Source organism: Elephantulus edwardii, unplaced genomic scaffold (assembly GCF_000299155.1).
Source record: "Elephantulus edwardii isolate Elephantulus edwardi_28Jun2011 unplaced genomic scaffold, EleEdw1.0 scaffold00026, whole genome shotgun sequence".
Taxonomy (NCBI): domain Eukaryota; kingdom Metazoa; phylum Chordata; class Mammalia; order Macroscelidea; family Macroscelididae; genus Elephantulus; species Elephantulus edwardii.
Genome location: NW_006399776.1, coordinates 16,049,785 through 16,064,763, shown reverse-complemented (window position 1 = coordinate 16,064,763; position 14,979 = coordinate 16,049,785). Strand labels below are relative to the sequence as shown.

The 14,979-nt window shown below is 39.4% G+C and overlaps 1 pseudogene; it reads right to left on the bottom strand.

Moving 5' to 3' along the window:
- Nucleotides 1-525: 525 nt before the first annotated feature.
- On the bottom strand, nt 526-1,116 carry LOC102846058 (annotated as a pseudogene).
- Between the last annotated feature and the right edge of the window lie 13,863 nt (nt 1,117-14,979).

The following is a 14,979-nucleotide window of genomic DNA, read 5'->3' as shown; positions in this document are numbered from 1 at the left end:
CAAGTCATCTCATTTCACCAATACCTAGTATGTCAATATTTATGCATTCCATTTCTTTCTTAACAATGTCCAATTTTCCTACATTCATGCTTCTCACATTCCACGTTCCAATCACTAGTGTCTCCTTACAGCTGTTCCTCTTTCTCCTCTTTCAGGAGAGGAAGACCCTCAATGAAATGCATCGATGGATTGGGGTAGTGGGAGTAGGTGTGTCAGAGACAATGAGGTTGGCACAGGATAGAGCAGGTTTTAGGGCTCTTGTACATAAGGTCGCTATGAGTCGCAAGCTACTTGATGGCACACGACAATGACAATAACAACAACAACAACAATGATATGTCTGATAAGGGACTTATATCTACAATTTATAGAATACTTGAAGGCCAGACAAGATAAAGGTAAAAAACTCAATTGCAAAATGAGCACAGGATATGAACAAACAGTTCAGCAAAGAAGACTTCTATACATCAAAAGAGTACACAGGTAAAATATAGAGATATATAGACAACTGATATACATAAACTATTAGGCTTGTAACATCTAAAAAAAAATTAAAAAGGGGAGACTCTCAGCCTCTGCCAGAAGCAATCTGAAGCTGTGTGAGTAAAAGGCAGGAGAGGACCAGTTGTGTGAGAGCAGTGGGAGACTGAGTTGTGGAAGACATTTTTGTAGCGAACCAGGCCTGAAGGCCACCTGTGAGGGTTGTAAACGTGGACTCACAGTGTAAAATTCTGAGCATTTTCACCAAAGTCACAATGATTAAAAAAACTGGTTGATATCTATTTGTCCACTGTAAATTTTCTAAAGCAAGGCTCAGATCCCATAGTTTCTTCTCAGACTTGATTTACACAGAAAAAAAAAAATCCCATATATGATACCATAATCTCATCAATACCAATATAAATGGAGGAGTTATGATTAAAAAGGGGTAGAGGTAACTGATTCTTGTAGGAAGGACTTCTTCACTGCCAAGCTGAGTCAGGGAGGCAGCAGCAGTCTCTTTGTCCTCCTTGTGATTCACTTCCTTTGGGACAGTCTTCCCTTGGGGAGCCTTCCTTCCTCCTTTGTACACAGTTCTTGACTCACCCAGACAAACAGATTAGGGTAATGATCCATTTTGAGAATCGTAACAGTCCTAGGCTTGCATTCTCCCTACCTCTCTTCAATCCAAAGATACCAAAAAACAAAAGCCCTGCTCCCTGTTCACTCTCTTTCCTCTCTACACCTGAAATACCAACAAGATTATAATTATATTGTTGCAGAAAAAGTTCCCCTGTCTGTGAAGCAAATGAAAAGAATGAGTTATTCACTGTTAAAGGAAAACTTAAATGATAGACTTTTTTGCCTATCCAGATTTTTAGTATTGTTGAGGATAAAGTAAAATTTATATGCATATATACTGAAAAGGTATAAATTGCACTTTTGGAAAAAGTAGCAGTTTGATAGTAATGAATTATATAATATATATATTTGATGGTGATAAGTATTATATGTTGTTAAGTGCTGTCAAGTTGTAGACAACCCATAGTGACCCTATGAACGAAAGATCTGAACACTTGTACAATTTTCACCATTTCTCCAAGTTCCAGAGGCAAGCTATTTTGGAATTGGGTGCCACTCCTGCTTCCAAGCTTATTTTTATCAGGGAACTCCACCAAACATATATATATATATATATATATTTGATGGGAAATGTATCATCCATGCATACACACACACACACATGCTTATATGCTTAAATATTTGAATGACATATATGAAGAGATTGTCCTTGTCTTATGGATTCTAGTCCCTGTTTGTCTTTTACTTCAACTTCGTTCTTCATGATTTCTCTCACCCAGAAGTTTTGCATGTGTTTTTTATACTGTCTTCTGTTCGGTAAACTTTCAATTTCCTCAGGTTTTGACTGAAGAGCCACCCCCTTAGGAAGTTTTATCAGACCACCACTCACTTCTTGCTACCTTCAAGTGTGGCCAGATTAATTTCACTTTCTTTTAGACTGCTGCCTTTTTTCAGTTCACAGTGATGCTGTCCTTTGTGTAATTAAGTTGCTATCAGCTTCTGTTACGCATTACAAGTTCCCTGAAAGTAGGTTTTTGTTCACCTTTGCATCTCCTGACAGAGGAGCCAAGTAAAGGGACTAGGATTTAAAGGGGCTCAAGAAATGTTTGTTTATATGAAAATATATGCTTATAATAATTTTTCCCCTTGTGCCTTCCTGTACTTTTGAAATTACAATGATGATGTGACAGTTTTATAACCAGAAAATAAATCAGAAGGAAAGTTTTTCTTCCTTCATGAGATTGCAGCTGTTTTCTGCAGAGCCTGCTGCCTTTGGCACAGATTCCTCTGACTGCTACCATTCTATCCTTAGTTTGTGCTATAGAGCATGATTATGCTATATTATCTGCAATTCTGTGCCAGCTGGGGATATTCTTCCTTATCCGTCATCCTTGGATTGTTCTCCATAAAGCAGGTGCCTTGAAATCCTATTCTCTCTTACTCATGGGGGTACAGTTTGATGGTTTCTGTGACTCAGCAAATGACCCTTGACAGGGCTGGATATTAGGCTTGTTTTGCCAGTTAATGATGAGTCAGTTGGACTTTCCTGAGTAGACACCATGCTTCAGTTTCTAATGATAATAACTTTAGCATGAAACTCTTACTCCTTCTACTCAAATACCCTATTTTCAAGAAACCTATATCCATTCCTATTTTTCCTAATGAGTCAGACTTAAGCTTTTCCAGGGAATTAATACGAGTGATTTAGTGGTTGCAGCTTAAAACTCAAGTTCTTGATTTTATTCATACCACATGACAGCCTAAATTTAATTTATGCAAGAGTAATTTCTCCATATGGTGCTTCAGGTGCTGTTTAAGATATTTTTAATACTTCTGTAGGCAAGTTAAAAAAATCCTGTCAGTCTGCAAACATTTTACCAGCCTCCACAATGTTCACCTACAAAGCGCAACATAACAAGGCTAATTTGTCATTTTAAATCCTTTTCAGAATGTGCTGGGGGATGAACAAGAAAGTGAGTGAGACTTCTCAGTCTATGAACGGATTATTCTGGGGGGTCTGAGTAAGTATTCCTAATTTTTATTTAAGTACTGACATTTCCATGGCCATTTTTATTTCCTCTCATGCTGTGAACCCATACTAAGTGGTGGGGTTCTAGCACAAAGCCTTTTTTTTCTATGTCTTCGGTCCCTGCATGTGTTGTACAGATTGGCATCTTGATGCCATTAAATATTTTCAGAGAAACTGAGGGTGAAGAATAGCTATTGATTGATAGACCTGCATCTTTATTAGGATGGTTGTAACAGCAGGCAAGTTGCACTTATCTAGCTCTGAGAGGGAAAGCTGATTATACAGCTGAGGGCAAATGAGGTGGAAACATCCTGGAGATTAAGTTTGCTCCCAGTGTCCTACATTTCAGAGGGTTGTGATTATTGGTTTCCTAATGTTTCCCATGGATGGCCTTTCCTTCACACAGATGATTTGTCTTGGGATTAGAATAAATGTAAAATATATGCTGGAGGATGCTGCATGTGTGAACACGAACAAAGAGAAACATTAACACTGGTGATCCTATGGCAAGAGCTCTGAGATAATTTAGTTATTTCCTATTAGTGAGAGACAAGGAATCTGAGGCCTAGAAAGGTAAAGGTAAAGATGATTTAGTATATATATGGCATAACTAGTTGGTGGGATAAAATACTGAACTGATTCTAGAATTATTCAAAACACTATCATATCTTGTGAGAGCACAATATTTCCCTGTGGAAGAGCACAGTCCATTTCCTAGGAGTGCTCATTGGGATAACCTTCCTGTTCCTGTTTCCTTTATGTTCCCCAGTATCCAATTTGAGTGTCTGGTTTTCATTTTATCTTCAGCTGTCCTTCTGCTGACATCTAAACAGACATCCTTTCCTGACTTGAGCTCATAGTTTAAAGAAACTCTTTACTTTTGATTGATTAAATATCAAGAGAGTGAGAGCCCAAAGCCAGCTTTAGCTTTTCTCAGAACATTCCATCTCTTGTCTCCTCAACTGGTTTGGTGTTCTGCCAAATGGAACCTCCAAAATCTTTTACATATCTCTGCTTGTTTCTTTTTTGACCTCCTCTTTTGATTTTCTAGGTAACGTAGAGGAGTCATTGACATTAGGGAAGGACAGAGATTCTAGGAACATCACTTATTATATGTGAAGCATGGTGAGAGATGAAAAGATAAACCACAGACAATCGTTTTCCTCCAGCTGCTTTAAAACCAGAGGGAGAAATACATATGTATACAGTTTTATATAGGCCTAATTAACTGCCTCTGAAAACCTGCCATAGGGTCAGCTATAGGTCGGCTCCGACTCCATGGTACACAACAACAATGTGATAAAACAATACACAATATGCTACAGTATACACAATATGATACAGAGACACAGAGCTGGAGATGAAGTCTGAAATAGAATGGAGGAAGACTTCATTCAGAAAGTAGCATTTGTGTTGGAACCTGACTGTAAGAAGACTCACTTGGTTCTCTCTTTGGGAGGAAGCACACAGTCGTTGAATTTTTATGTCCATAGTTTTATTTCTTAGGGTACATGGTGGGAAGAATATCAGAAGATGGTCACATAAACAAGATTGGAAGCTTCAGGTATATTATAATATACATATGAGCCCTTAGCCTAGCTCAAATGTTTCTTTCTACTGTCCTTGTAGGGAAGGGGAGATAACTCTTTTTCTTTTAATTTCTTTTAATTAAGAATTTGTTAGAGTAGTATTTCCCCAGGATGGAGATAAAGGGAGAATATCCCCTTCCTATCACTTTCCTCCCGTCTTTTCTCCCCTTCTCTGTTTCTCTCTATGACTCTCTACCTCATCCAGAATCAGGAGCAAGTCTTTTTGTGCAGTTAAGATGTGGAGGTTATCAAATGCATTATACCCAGGCCAAATAGTCCTAAAACTTTAGAACATAAGAATTTCCTAGAGAATCTTATAAAATTTTTTGCTTTTCATTTAGCAGGTCCAAGGTAGGCCTAAGATTCTGCGTTCAAAGAAGCTTCCAGATGAAGTCATGCCTGCTGGTCTTGGTATCACCTATTGTAGTGAACTTTATTCATCATCTCATTTTACTAGATGTGAACTAGTGATGCTACTCCTAGTGGCAAAGAGATAGTTTAGAAATAGATAAGGAATTATGAAAAAATCTCTCCCTACCACAAAGGGATTAAAAAGTAGAGAAAATGTAAACAGTATTATAAACCCCAAGTCGTCATGCATCATCTTTTATATATTCTAGGTTTAATTAAGAAAGAGATAGTAGGCCCTTTGCCACATGAACTGTGAGAATGAAGATCATTCTCAGCAACCAGACTGTTGACATTCCAGAGAATGTCCAGAGAATGTCGACATTACTCTGAAGGACCACACAGTTATAGTGAAAGGCCCGCAGGGAACTTTGCAGACGGCCTTCAATCCCATCAATGTAGAGCTCAGAGGCTTTGTGTTGACAAATGGTGGGGAAACAGGAAGGAACTGGCTACTGTTTGTATCATCTGTAGCCACGTACAGAACATGATCAAGGGTGTTACACTTGGCTTCCATTGCAAGATGAGGTCTGTGTATGCTCATTTCCCCATCAACATTGTGATTCAAGAGAGTGGATCTCTGGTTGAAATTTGAAACGTGTTGGGTGAACAATACATTCTGAGAGTTCAAATGAGAGCAGGTGTTGCTTTGTTCAGTATCTTAAGTCCAGAAAGATTAGTTAATTCTTGAAGGAAATGACATGGAGCTTGTATCAAATTAAGCTGCTTTGATTCAGCAAGCTACAACAGTTAAAAACAAGGATATCTGAAAATTTTTGCATGGTATCTATGTCTCTGAAAAAGGAACTGTCCAGCAGGCTGATGAGTGAATGATAGCTAGGAGTTTTCCACCTGCAGAAATGAGGCCAGTCAAGTCCTATGCATCTGATTTCAAAATGCATCTGATTCTTGTAATAAAATTATATTAATTTGTTAAAAAAAAGAGGAAGAAAGAGATAGTAAGGTACTGTGGCTTTAAAAATAATTGTGTTGTTCCTTAAGAGGTCAACATGGTCTATTGCAAAAATATGAACCTCAAGGTCAGAAAAACTTGAGATTAAGTTTTTTTTTTTCTTTTTTAATTAAGGACTGGGAAAATTTGCAGTTAGGGAACTCTCTAAATTATTGAGGAGTAATGATGTCCGTTTGAAAACAAAAGTGAGTCCGATTCAGACCATGGTCTTTCTGATCACTGGCTATGCATCTGAAAGCCAGACAATGAATAAAAATTGGGGAAAAAGAATTGGTGCCTCTGAGCTGTGGTGTTAGAGGAGAGAACTGAACATCCATGGATGGCAAAGAAAACAAACAGATATGTCTTGGAGAGGGTGCAGGCAAAGTGCTCTTTGGAGACAAGAGTGATGAGGTTTTGCCTCACATACTTTGGGCATTTTGCTATTCTTTAGACAGGGACATGATCCTGGGAAGGACAGAGGGCTTGCAAATGAGAGAAAGACCCTCACCCAGGTGGATTGACACAGCGACTGCTGCAATGGGCTCTTGTGTGTTGGGAAGATGTAACAGGATAGAACAGAGTTCAGATCTTTTGTTCATAGGGTCACTATAAGTGATACTTGATGGCACCTAACAACAACAACCACGTAAACACATTAAATTGCCTTTTCTTTTCTGTTTCCCTGTAAGTGAATGAAGGTAATATCCTTTCAAATGGTTGAAATGACTAGCAAGTATGTTTATAAAATATTCTCTTCAGATGATCCTTAACCAGGTTGTATTTCAACAGAACAGGAAAGGGTTTTTTTCTTTTCTTTTTTCACATAAAACCTCAGTGTTTTGTATAGCACCTCAGTTATGTTTGACACTTGTTGAGTAGGAACCAATTCAAAGCTAAACCTCCAGCAGGTTTTCAGAGGCAGTAAATAGCATGAGAGACGACTGACAACCCATGCTTCTCTTGTGGAGCAACTGGTGCATTAGAACTGCATGCCTTTGAGTTATTATAACATTGTCTTACCCCTGGGCCACTACCTCTCCCTTTGTGCTTGCAAACTACTTACTAAGCAAAGAACATGTACAATCTAAATGTCTGCATCATTTATTTGTTAATTAGTGATGTACCTGTGTACTGATCTTTAACCTTGAATTTCTTTTTGTCTTTTTAATAGGACATTTGGGATCAGATATTTTTTCTTGTCCTTTTTTACACCATCTCCTATAGATTTCTCCTTCCTAAAGCTGCACAATACATAGGCCTTTTTAAAGATCATAATTGGATTCAAGAATCTCTTCAGAAAATTGATGAAAAAAATGCTAGGATAGACTTTGGGTAGGATATATCTCTTATATAACTATATCTATATATGTCTATGATATTATTTTCTATTGACTAACTATGAAAGCTTTCTACATAAATCAAAGTCTAGTTAGATTAAATCCTTGGATAAATTTCCTTCCCATCAATATCAAATTACAGCTCCCTTCTTTAAGCAAAGCTGACTTGCAATTGCTCTTAACACATTTCAGAAGTGTTGCTTCACTCTTGGGAGTGCATGTAATGTGGCAGTTTTTAAAGTCTGTAATGTGGGAATTGGGCCCCTTGAGGACAGTTTCTCATGTTAAGAAAAGAAAAAAAGCTTGAAGTAAGTAAGAGCTAGTGTTTTTTGTTCTTAAAACTGACAGTGACGGTGTATTTTAATCAGGGGCAGTAGTGACCTAGTATTGACTCACCTCTTAACTATGTGAGTTGGAAGCAATCACTTAATCCCTCTGACCCTTAGTTTCCTTACCAATAAAATAGGATTTCCACAGGGTAGTTTGACAAATACAACATCTAACGCATCTGTCAGTGTTTAATTCTTCCAATAAGAATAAATCTCAAAAAGAGTTTCATTTGGCATCAAGGTCTACAGTAATTCACCAGGGCAGAAAGAGCAACAAGATCTTACCTAGGCATCAAGGCCTTCGCTAATTCAGCCTCACGGAAACGGTGGCCACTAAGAGCTTAGATTCTTCGATTTTTTAACAAGAAGGTCACCTTCTTGGGAGACCCAGGCTCTCTAGCTTCTGGACTCAGTCTCCTTTTCCAGGATCATTAGGGAACTTGCTCCCTTTTGTTTCTTCGCTTGTTTCAGCCCAAGCCTAGCTTTTTACTGGCTTCTCACTCCGAGCAGAATAATAATAGCCTTGGTTGGTGCAAGCAGTTTGCTTTTGCTAGACAAGAACCTGAAGTTGGCAGGCAGGGACTACTTTTGAAGACCTGGAGAACTATTACCCTATGACTTAGTCAAGATAGTTCTAAGGAGAAATTCTGCTCGGTAACACAGGGTGTCGGTCGCAGTCAGTCAGAATAGACACCTTGGGCTGAGGGGTTGATTTTTTTGTTTGTTTGTTTAGTCAAAGTAATCCACCTGCCAGCAGGTCTGGTTAAAGTGCTATTATTGAGGTGGAGGTGGCCTCTGTAGGGGAGAGACTAACACAAATACCTATGTGTGAGTTCTGTCCCTTAGGTGTTTCTCTTTGTTTCTCAGCACGTTAATCAGTCGTGGCTGGCTAATGCAGGGTCAAGGGGTGCTGGTCAGACCACTAGAGCGGCACAGCCCTGAGGGGTCTCTCAGGCGAGGACTTTGGCAGTGTTTTAGACCAGTCTCGATTTCCTTCCTCGGTAGCACCGAACCAGCCGAGAATGTACAGTCTTAGAGGCTCCCAGGAGTAGGCAAACTGTCTCTAAATCACAACATGCTGTAGAGGATGTCCACTTTTTAAGCTTCTCACAGAGTCCATTACCTCCGGACCCATCAGCTTAGACCAGATAGAGCCTGGTAACAGCTTGGCTCACAAGTTAGGCTGCTGATTGGGTAAAGTTGCCCTTCCATCCCGCCTCCCCAGGTGCCCATCTAGGAGCCGCTGCACTTGTCAATTGGTTGATAGCAGTGCCAATCAATTCACTGCTACCCTCCCCCAAACACCAGAGCCGGCCGGCGCGTGCTAGGTGGGCGGGGCCTCGGGTAGGGGGCGTGGAGGGGCGGGGCTTCGGCTGAGGCCGGCGCTGTGGCCGCTTCCTCAGATCTGGACTGGAGCACAGCATCCTGGCTGCAGCAGAGACTGCTGCACCTGGTCAGGTAAAGAGAGCCTTGCCCATCCTGCTGGCAATCTGCCCTGTCTCTTAGCTTTCACAGCCAAAGACTCCCTGCTCCTCCTTCCTGGGTTTTCGGGGCTCTCAGAATGAGGCATCCAATCTGTTTTGCCCAGCTACCTTTTTCTCCTACTGTCTTTTCTCCAGCTCCCCAACCAAGCTGTTTCCAAGTGCGTTGGTGAACGTCTAGGTCACCCTGGTGCTCCTCACTAACAGAACTGCCCTTAACACTTAGATCCTTACCCTTTTGATCCACCAGTGCAATCTTAATCCTAGTTTGGCACAGGAAGGGTGGACCGGCGGGAGAGGGGGGGATGGTTGCAACACTGTATTTTGAAGCTAAATGTGTTTAGCCCAGAGGGGATACACCGCAGTGAGACTGGATTGAGAATTATGACTAATAATGACTAGAAGGATATCTGTTGCTGCTTTGTGTTTGTGTTTATAGGTGACATTCATTATCATCATTTTCTTCTTTTTCGTCTTCATCTTCACCACCACGACCACCACCAGCACCACCATCATCAGCATCCCTTTTCATCAGAACTCTCCCAAATTCTGCAAAAGCAGACTGTTCAGGCATGTAAGTGTTGATGTCCCCTCCCTCCCTCCCCCCAAATAAGCCTTTACCTTCTGAGCCTAGAGCCCTCACTGAACTCAAGGACAAGTAGTGTGTAAGGGAGGAAGGGAAGTTTTCTTGTGCCCATTTGCAGTCGAGATTGCCAAAGAAAACCTTTTATTTTAATCATTCATACGGCTGCTTGCCGACTCCTGGAGAGTTTGCCATTGGCATCTATGTTTGGCACAGAGGCCAGGACGCCTGGTATAGGTTATTCCTAAGCAGTGGTTGTGCTTTAGTCATAAAGAGAGGGAAGTCCAAACCCAAGTCTTTTAGGTCAAGTAGCTGAGCACCTGGCTTTCTTCTATAGTGTCCCTGAGTGTATGTACTGAAGTATGATCTCCATTTGCGTATGGACTATGTGGCCATATGTGTTTTGCCACCATAGGGGAACGAAGTTCCTAGAGGGAGAATTGTGTTAGGTTGTCTGTGGTAGGTAGCACCTTGTGGGCACACCATTGGGATTTAGTAGCTAGAATTTAGCCCCCCCTTTAGCTTAGTGTTAAATCCCTTAGATCTCAGATATTTTGGGGAGAGAAAAGAGTGAAGCTAAGAATTGCATGCTAGGTTAACTGACACTATAAAAATTTCAAGGTTCTTGATCAGAGATGTCTACTTGCTCTTTTTTTGCAACTTTGTGATTATAGTTGAGTAGCAGGATTGATAAATAAAAGGCCTTTAGATATTTTACAGGAAACTAAGAAACAGTGGCTTCCATGGAAGAGAACAAGAGTAAGAAGCTTGCAAGCAGTAAACCATAATGGTTAAACTAATAAAAATCTATGAAGCATATGCTCAAATCCAAACAAAGCCACTTATACTTAGTAACTGAGTAACAAGCAAGTCATTTGCCCTTTTGAATTTTAGTTTTTCATCTGTAAAATGGGCATACTATTATTTACACTATCAAGGACATTTCGAACATTAAATAATATAAGCAAAGAATTCAGAAGTTCCTGGCTCAAAGTAAATGGTGAAGAAATATTAACTGCTATTAATAATTCTTGCCAACCAGAACAATGAAGACCAATGCTTGTCCCTAAAAAGTGTGAGTTCTTTCCTGTGTCTTTCTCCATCCTATTTATGTGTCAGAACTTTTATTAATGGGGGATGGCAGTCTTTAGGTTTCCTTACAGTACTACAGGGCCTCCCTAAAGGGCACTAACTGTAGGATCCCCTGTAGCATGTGGATAAAGTAGCCAACTACTAACCATCAGACAGATCATGGTTCAAATTCAGTAGTGTTCCCGAGGGAAAAGACTGTGTCATTCTACTTTCTAAAAGAATTACAGCCATAGAAACCTGTTGGGACAATTTTACTCTGTCCAATAAGGTCTCTGAATCAGAATCTACTCCAAAGCAGTGGCTAGGCGCTATGTTTGCTCCGTTATTTTTTTTATCAGTAAGAGCAATTGATTAGCAAATTTTTAAGTTAAGCTATATTTTTAAAAGGCAGCTTTATATAAGGTTTCTGGGTCTTTGAAACGGTCCCAAACTCCTCCTTTCTCTTTGAATGTTCTGTACACTCACTTGGTAAATTGTGCTTTTCACAGAATTACTGGTGAATAAATGCATTGGCATTTGCCCAGGAGAAGCAAACTGCTTTTCTTCAAAATATCCCTAGGTTTTGAAGAAACTCTAACTTGCCGTTATAGAAGAACATGTGTTTTGCAGTATTTTTTCATCTCTGAGAAAAATATGAGCTTGCGTATGGTAGAGATGGTGAGAATGGCACAGGATAGGGCAAGGATTTGGTCTGTGTTGTTCATTGAGTCTCTATGAGTTACAGTGGGCTCAGAGGCAGCAAGACTCTCTTTCCCCTTTTCTATATGTTGTTGTTGTTATGTGCCATTGAGTCGCTTGCGACTCATAGTGACCCCATGTACAAGAGCCCTAAACGCTGTTCTCTCCTGTGCCAACCTCGACGTCTCAAACACACTAATTCCCACCATTCCACTCACAGAATCGATCCATCTCATTGAGGGTATTATTATATATCTGTGCAGTTTATTTTTCTATCTAGAAAGTGAGGTTCAGAGGGATACTTTGAAATTTAGATTATGTTATCAATAAAACCTTTTCTGTTCTAAAGATGGAAAGACAATAGAAAGACTTCTAAGCAAGAAAGAAAAAAATACATAACTTCCTTTTTTTTCTTTCCCTTCACATAGCTGAGCTGTATGTCAGGCTCTGAGGTCTTGGTGAGCATGCTGGCCTCACCAAGAACTGGGTCTTGAGATTCAGAAAATTTTTAGATTGCTTGCTGGTTTTCCATCTCTTTGTATCTTTTGACTGCCTTTTTCTGTTTCTTTTTACTTTGTGTCTGTTGACCTTCTTTCCTGTCACAGATGCTGCCCTCTTTGTGCCTTCATAAACTCTAAATTGACATCCTTCTAGCTCTTTAACCCAAGGGAAACTCTATTCTTCTCCAGCTTCAAAGTAAGAAATCACAGGGGAGAACTGTGACTGATCTGGCCTTGGTCACAGGTTTAACCATGCTTAAACTAAATGACATAGTTAAGGGAATGGGGCTTTGATGGTCCCATGATTATACGAAGATAGTTTGCATATCCTGGCATGCCTCCCTCTCCAGACATAAAATTAGTAAAGCTCTCTCCAAGGGAGGAGAGAGGGGATAGACTGGAACTTGATGTGGTGGTAGCAAACCCATTTGATGGAGAATTCAGAAGTACATCTCCTCTACCTCACACACCATGACTCAAATCAAAGTCTAATTTCATGGTTAAAGCTTTGAACTTAAGCATGTGCTCTCAGGCAAGCACGTGTTTTAGATTATTTTGTGTTTTATTGATTTTATTAGTAAAACTTTATTTGGACAGTTGTAAAATAACAGAGGGGTTTTTGTTTGTTTGTTTGTTTATGGCTGTGATTCTTCTCTGGGCAGTTTTGTCATGTTTGGAGATTATTCATAATCCTCTGTGGGGATCTAGTTTTAACAGGAGCTATTATTTTTAGATGCATGTAGTGTCTGTCTTTAGAAACGGCTTTTATTCTCAGCAGGTCTCAGCCTGTATGTTGACAAAGTTGCAGCCGTTAATCTGATTTACTTGACTTTACAAAGATGCTAAACCATGGGAATTGCATCCTCATGTAGGAAACAGGAGCCTGCACCAACAGGCTGGCTTTCCGAGGGAATTGAAACAGCTCTGTGTTTAGTGTCAGTACTGGAGTGCTGACAAAGTAGTTACCAATATGCCCTGTAATGTTATAATTACGAAAGTAGGAAGAGGTGAAGAATGCTGTGAACCTCCTTACATTATTAATGTAGAAAAATAGGGGTCTAGTAAATAGGCTGTGCCCTCCCACTAAGTTGGGGTTTTTTCCTCCTTTTCTAAAAAAAGTAAAATTCCATTTTAATTGTGATTTTAACAAACATTTACAAAGATATTAAATTTTCATTCATTCATTGTTGCATATTTTACCTCCTCTCCTTCCCTTGCTCCTCCCCAGTTCACTTTTTTTGCAAAAAAATATTTATTAATTTTTGCATAATTACCTACCTCCCCCTCCTCCAGTTCTCTTTTCCCACTAAGCTTTTTTAAAGTCCTCTGGCTAAAAGAAAAATGTTCCAGAGAAATTTATATTTTTGTATTTTTAGGCTTTGAATCTATAATATGTATTATAGATTCATAAGTACGCATAAGGGGGTGGAGGAGGGAGAGAGAGTGGGAACTCTTTTCTACAGACTCAATCTTACCATTTCCTACAATTACCAGAATACCTATAGGGAGCAAGCTATTGGCTAAAGTTTGATTTTGGGAGGACTGAGGGAGACAGGGGATATCTTATCCTTAATTTACTTATTTGTTCTTTCTTTGTATGAACCTTTCTTTAGCTTTTTATGAGAGTGGTATTATACAGTATTAGTCCTTTTTAAATGGACTTATTTGACTCAACAAAATGTCCTCTGGTTGCATTAATGCTATTTTTAAATGAATGATTATTTTTATTATTTTTCAGGATTGCATAGTACTCTTTTGTTTGAATGTATCATAGCTTCTTTATTCATTCATCCTTTGGTGAATTCTTGGGTTGTCTCTATCTCTTTGCTATCGTAAGTAATGCTGCATTGGGTAGAGGTGTTTGTATATCTGTTCCTATTTCAGATCTTATTTCTTTCAAATATATACCTAGTAGTGGGATTGCTATATTCTTTAAGATATATTCCTAGTAGTGACATAAAATGGTATTTTTCTTTCTCATTTTCTAAGGAAAGGCAGTGAAATTTTATTTGGTTGTTGTTTAGGCTTTTTTTTTTAAAAAAAAAAAGAAATTTCAAATACCTGAGCTGTACTGTGTTCTGTCTTATTAGTCTAGAGCTATTAAACTTTCTAGAATGTCATATGATTGTTGAGTGCCTTCAAATCAACTCATAGTGACCCCGGGTGATAGATTAAAAATATGTATTAATTTGTACAATATCATTTACAGAAATAGTTAAACTGGTCATTCTACTACAAGTCTCTTAGATTAGATTGAACCACCAACTTTTAGATTATTAGCCAAGGTGCTTAATCATTGTGCTATGAAGGCTCCTTCTATAATTCATAATTGTTCGAGACCAATATCTTTCAAATAAAACTTTTTTCTTCCTACTCACCATTGTTTCTTGAGTGATAAGTTTTGAGATTAAGTATTTTGGAAGTTGTTATGTTGTTGTGTCAGAACTGACTCATAGCTATTCCTCCAGAGGATTTTCAGAAGCAGTTGGAATGAGGACAAATGAATTGGTCATCAGGATTTAGACATTAATTTAGAAGTATCAGGCACAGCGAGAATACTGATGAGATTGTAAACTTTGGGGAAAGAAACCACTATGTTCCTGTTACTGGGAAGCTGGAACTATCATCATTGCTATAAGCTTCCCATGGAGCAGCAGGAGGCTTCAGTGTATGTTTTTGTGAAAGAAACACACCAAATGTGATAAAACACCTGTCAAGCAGAGCAGTCTCCTGTAGCCATAGTTGTTGTTGTGTACCATCAAGTCAGAGCGCACCTACAGCTGACCCTCCAGCGGCAATTTTCAGAGGCATTTAATCCCTTGGGAGGAGGTTGCCCATCTCTCTCCCACAGAGCAGCTGGTGGGATTTGAACTGCATGCGTTTAGAATTGCAGTACAGCTTTTTGCCACTAGGCCACCTGAGCTCCCTAATAGTTT